The following is a 6,542-nucleotide window of genomic DNA, read 5'->3' as shown; positions in this document are numbered from 1 at the left end:
ATCTAAGCAGGTAATTGTATATGTGGAGTGTTGTGGTGACACCAAGAACTAGCAAGGAACCTAAAAGCTATATACAACATGTAAGCTTTTATATAAAAACAAATCTAACTGTTGGTTTGTAGATACACATATACCTCACGTCATTCAACAGTGGATGACTCTCAAAACAAACAAGCTGTTCCCGATTTTGCAGCGTGGGAACAAAAATATTCCCACAATTATCCATTTACACTGAAAACTTATCGCCTTTTAGAAATGCAGTATTTGGGGGGAAAAACTGCAGCATAATGAATAGCTATAATGCTAGTTAAATTGAATGGTTTCAAAAAATGTTTCTTGGTGAGCATCTCTACAGAACATGCATGTTAGATAACATAACAGTCATCTTGTAAGATTAAGCATAGGAGGAGGAAGGGAAAGTATGTAAAGTAAAGTAAAAGTAGAAGTGCACATAATATGAACATAGTAGTTGAGATGGGATATTCAGGAATGTTTATTATTTTTCTCTGAAATAACCATGACAGGCCACAAAAAAAAAAATCTAGTTTCACTTTCTTTCCTTCCACAAAAAAAAGGGTTAATCAAGGACAGAGGTTTTCTGGTTGTTAATTCTAGAAACTTTCCAGCTTGAATGAGTGACAGATTCTGTCCTAACAAGTAGAATGGGCATCTTACGGCTCTCCAGATGTTGCTGAACAACTCTGGGAATTAAAGAGACTAATCAATGTGGTGTGTTACATCCGAATGCTAGGAATGCTTTCAAAACATTCAGAAGAAAAATGTACGTGGTCTGTTTTTAGGAGCAGGAGATGGTGTGTAATACATTGGAAAGAAAACCGTTTTCTTACTCAATATAATCTGTGTAATCTACTGTCACAGGATGTGGTCACAGAAGACAGTGCTAGTGGTTTCAGGAAAGAATAGACACATTAAGAGGCCTCAAACTGTTGAGCAGGAGCCAAGACGTTCAAGCAAAAGTGGCTGTCACTAATAGGAGGTTTTGCGCAGAAGCAATAATGTTTCTTAAATCTTTCCTTCCTCCCTTCCCCCCCACCCACACTTCATATAGTCTAACATGTGCATAACCATGGGAGCAGATCTTTGAGGACAGTGTTGGAACAGACTTCCTGCAACATAGTAATGCTTGCAATGAGAAGCATCCATACAGTAGCACTTCAATTGCTGTTAGATGAACTGTCATTGTAGAGATGACATCATGCCAGTCAATTATTCCATAGATTCAAAAATGCCAATGCTTTAAATTGAGAGTTTCTCTTCTAAAATGTTCTGTGTCATTCATTAGGAGAAGGAGGAACAAGGGCTTTGTCATCTGATCATGAAACAACCACTCCTACTGCAGGAAACTTATCATTGCAGGCATTTTCCAACAACACAGAAAACCACAGAAAAGGTCACCGCTTTAAGCAATAGAAACATTTATAACTGAACATGGGCCTCTGTGGCTTTGCAGGCACTGAAGTACAGCTGCCACTGGCCATTACACCACAGAGCCCTAAGTTGAAGTCCACTTTCAGCCACAGAAGCTGACTGTGTGAACGGGATAGTCACTCTCTCTCTCTCAGGTTCAACCGCTTTCAGAGAGTTGCTGTTGTGGGAAAAAGGAAAAGTACAAAATAAATCTAACACATAAATAAATACTTGAGCTTCTCTGGATTCCAGTTCATTCTTCTGCTGTTGTTATTGTTGCATTTACGGTATTGATGGGAAGCTGTAAAGGGACTCTCTTCAATCCTATAGCAAAACTGTCTGATTAGTTTGGTTGAAAGGTTAGCCCAAAGTCACTCACTGGATATCAACTGTATTCAAGTTCAATTCCTTGATCACTCAGTTACATCTTGCTATCTTTATTTTTAGTGCTTATGATTGTCATAAGCTGCCTAGAGTGATTGAGAGTCAGACGGCACACAAGTTAATAAATTATTGTTACATACAACATTGTGAATTCACAATGCTGCTAGTTCTTTACTTGGTGTTGGCCTTCATATGCATTCAGTTCTTCCCAAAAACCTGACATGTTGTAACGTGTCACTGTAGTATATTTGCACATCCAAGCAACATGGCCTTTTGTAATTGACAGATGAAAATTTTATCAATGCACAGATTTTCTAAGTGCTGTCCAAGATTTTTTAGCATGGTATGCCAATAACCACTGGGACCACCAGGGACAGTTTATGCGCTAATCTTTCAATTTCACTTTTCATATTTCGATACTTCGTGATCTTTTCCAATTCTTCTATTCTACAATTCCCCTGGTATTGCAACATCAATTATCACTTTCTTTTGAACCACAGTTAAAATCTGATGTGTTATATTTCAAGACTTTTATCAGTTTGTATTCAGAAATCCCACACTATTTTAACCTGCTCATTTTTTACTACTTTTTCAACTCTATGTTCCCGCCAACTTTTCATTATTCCCACATGATAATTTGTACTATCCAGTTACAGTTATGTTGTTGTTTATAGTCAGTTTGTACAACCTTCTTGCACAAACGGAATAATGACCTACTGTTTCTCTGGCTTTTTTGCACAATCTGAATTTTGAATCATTTCATTTTTGAATTCTGGCCTTGATGCATTAGTTAGAATAACTTGTTCTTGAGGAACCAAAATAAAGCCTTCAGTTTCTTTTTTAATGTTCCAGTTATAAACCATTGCCAAGTTTTATTACTTTCCCCTTGATCTTTTATAGAAATTGACCATGTAATGTGTTTCTTTGCCAGCATTTCCTTGTTTTTATTACATTATTTCGATATTAATGTTTTGTTTTCTTATGCTTTCATTTATTATTGGTACATTTTAACTTGCATTAATGCTCCTTCTTGACTCTGCATAATTAGCTAGTCCATGTTTTTCTTTTTCAACAATTTTTTTCACATGAAGTAAGCCTCTGTCTCCATTTCTGCAATGTAGGTGTAATCTATCAATATCAACATCAATATCAGTATCAACAGTGGTGAAATCTGAGCTGGTTTACTACTGGTTTGCTGGCTGTGCATGAGCGCTGTGTGCCAAATGCGTGCTGCATGCATGCAGAGCGCCCACCACACACCAAATGCGAGGTGTGCACGCGTAGTGCACGCCAAAAGGAGGCATGGGGTAAGTAGAACAGCACACAGGCGGATGCGATCAGCTGTGGCACGCGATCTTTTCTTTTACTTTTAAAAGCATTTTTTTACAACCTATTCGACTGAATAGGTTGTTAAAAAATGCTTTTAAAAGTTAAAAAAAGGCTCTGACAATCGTGCGGCTCAGCTGTGATCGTCGGAGTCTTTTTTTTAACCTTCTAAAAGCATTTTTTGCAGCATATTCCTACCATTCAGGCGGGAAAAACATGAACTGGAAAGAAGGGGAAGTGAACAAGTGGGTGACCGGGCAATTGGGGGGACAGGGGTTTTTGCTACCGGTTCTCTGAACCTCCCACCACCATCGCTACTGGATCAGCTGATCCAATCCGAACCGGGAGCATTTCACCTCTGAATATCACTCTGGGGATGAAATAATGAATAGTCATCAATTTTCTTGTTTTTTCAGTCCAAACTTCCCAGATTAGCTTGTGTCCAGTTAATAATTCCAGCACTGCATCATATCATATGTATGACCAAAATATTGAGGGCTTTGATAGTCTTTCCACTATTTAATTTTGTCTCTAGCAATTTTCTCAGTCTAAATGTATTGTTTACGAAACACATTTTTAACTTGTCCATGTTTGATGTTATCTAACTGTAAAAATGTCCAGATACTTATAGGCTTCACCTTGATGGCTCCTGATGATTTTGATTATTTGGCATTCTTTTCCCTTTGGTTTTCCATTTTCAGAATTTCTACCGTGTTTTCCCGAAAATAAGACCCTGTCTTATATTTTTTTGAACCCTGAAATAAGCGCTTGGCCTTATTGCCATGTACTCAAAAGCCCGATTGGGCTTATCAGGGGATGTCTTACTTTGGGAAAAACAGGGTATTGCTATTTATAATTTGGTAGAATCACCTCTGGTTTGATTAAAATAGATGATATTGTTTAAATTGGATGATTTGTGCCTCATAGCACTCAATTTCCCCAGCTAATGCTATTATTTATTGCTTTATGATTTTAAAAAAAATTCTTCATTTTTTCTGGTGCTAAGCCAATATTCCCAATTTTTGCTCCTTCATGCTTTTTAAATTACTTGCATCTGATCTTCATGTATCTTGACCTCATGTCTGATCTTCCACTTTGGGAATTAATATGATTTTGCTTTTAGTTTTCTAATTTCAATACCCATTTCTTTTATAATCACCTCTGCTGTACTCTAGACAAGCTGATGGGTATGTTGGATAGATCTTATTTTAATCATTGAAAGCACATTATTCACATCCTTCATTACAGGTGTCAGGTCTTTTGGGGCATTACTTTCAATGCTGGTAGCCTTTGTCTACTTGTAATTTTGCATATGCCATAATCTTCTCTTTTAATTCTTCTTTAAGGAGGTTCAGTTCATAGGTTGTTTCAGTGGTGGATTTTCTACTGGTTCGCCCTGGTTCGGGTGAACCGGTAGTGGCAGCGACAGGAGGCTCTGCCCACCCACCCAGACACAGGGGTGAGATCCTACCAGCTGAACAACCAGTTCGCTGAGTGCGTTTTATATTCAAATATATTTTATTCTTCATACTGTTTCCATCTTCCCTTAAAATATTAACAGAATCCACAATGATTCTGAGAATCAGTGTTTCTACTAGATAATTGACAATCAAGCTGAAACTAAGTCAATCAACTAAAATTAGCAAACTTCCTCAAACTCCCAAATAAATTACCCAGACCTTATCCATATACCAGAGGATAAGGTCTGCAAACACAGCTAATTAAATTAGGTCTCCCAGAGGAACTGCCTGTTCACAAAAATAAACATACCTACATACACACACAGACACACAGACACACACACACACCCTTCAAGTATCACCTTAGAATCAACATGTACACAATCCTGGACAAGCTCCCCCTATAAAAATCTGCTGCTGTACCCCATTTCCTTGCAGCCTATCCCTAAAAGCAAACTGTTTTGCTTTTAGGAATAAATATTTAGCATATTTCTTCTTTCCTTACAACTGTCTGGATCTCATTTTTATTTATTATTTATTTTTGCACAGCCCCACCTCAAGTTGGCACCCCAAATTATTCTTCTGATGTTTTGATCACTCAATTATATCATTTTAATGGCTCCAATAAGAAAGCATAAGATCTAAATGTGAGATCTGGGGGCGACGAGGAAGACACAGGAAATAAGTAAGGGTGTGTGTGTTTATCTGAGTGCATGTTGTGTATGTACACTTTATTGTTTGGAACTGTTCCTCATTCTTAAGAACTTGTTTTTTCTAAATTTCTATTTGAATCAGATACACCTATTTATCAATATAGGATTTACTCTCAAATAAATACTTGAGAAAATATACAAAGTTGATATTTTTTACCTTAACAGCTTTTGAGGTGGCTAAATTAAACAAAAACAAGGCAGCAATTATAAACCAGAGCAAATACACAGCAGCACAGCTAACAAAACTAATACATGTTAAAAGTCAGGCTGGCCAACAAAAGAAAACCTGGGGGATAAAGCTACATTATAATGCAACAAAGACATAATAGAGGCAATTTTGAGGGGTAGTAGACATATCTGGAACACTGCAAATACATTGCAGATATTCTCAAAGAGCTAAACACAACGTACCTAGTGCGGCCTTGCTCCTAGGTATTTTCTCTCAGGATACACTCTACCACAGATTGTCTTTTTCTAAGTAAGAGGGTTAAAAATGATTTTAAAATGGTGGTTATGTGCTGTTATCGATTCCAGAAATATTCATGAAAATAAAGGCAACGGGGATATGTTTTTGCTTTGTGGCATGATTTCATCAGCATTTTATTTTTTTAAATCAGCAGGGACAAGTTTGTAGACATCAAAGGAAGTGTCTGCAGATACTCTTGTGGCCCATTCTTGAATTACACTACACCAGTAATGACTATATTATTCACGTGCTTTTTCAAAAAATATATATACATTTGCTGCGTCTTTCAAGTCAATGTTGATTCTTAGCCATCACAAGAGATAAGATTTTCTCCATGACCATCTGTCGCTAAACTGGCCTTTCAGCTCTTTCAACACATATCCTATTTATTCGTGGTAAATTTTAACCAGCTTATGAAATGTACTTTTCCCCCTACAAATGCACTAGATTACAATAAAGAATAAGGACCTAACACCAACATGCTAAAAGCTACCTTTCTAATTTGTAGCTTGGTGGTGATCCTGCAACCCGATGGCAATTCCTCGCCTCAGGCAAGAGGAATATTTCGACTTGAAATATTGGATCTTTTAGGAAATGGATAAATGTCGCTTTCCCAAGAACCTGAAATAACCAGATTCTTATGCGTTATATTGCCCAGATGAAAACCCAATGGATTCACGTCTGACTCTTAAAGAAGCGTTTCAGACAATCTTATTATGCTCCAGGGGTATCAATAGCAATCATGATAGAAACGCGTATTGTAGA

The sequence above is a fragment of the Ahaetulla prasina genome, chromosome 1, assembly GCF_028640845.1.
Source record: "Ahaetulla prasina isolate Xishuangbanna chromosome 1, ASM2864084v1, whole genome shotgun sequence".
NCBI lineage: Eukaryota > Metazoa > Chordata > Lepidosauria > Squamata > Colubridae > Ahaetulla > Ahaetulla prasina.
The sequence above is the reverse complement of the archived record's forward strand: the minus strand, read 5'-3'. Positions refer to the sequence as shown.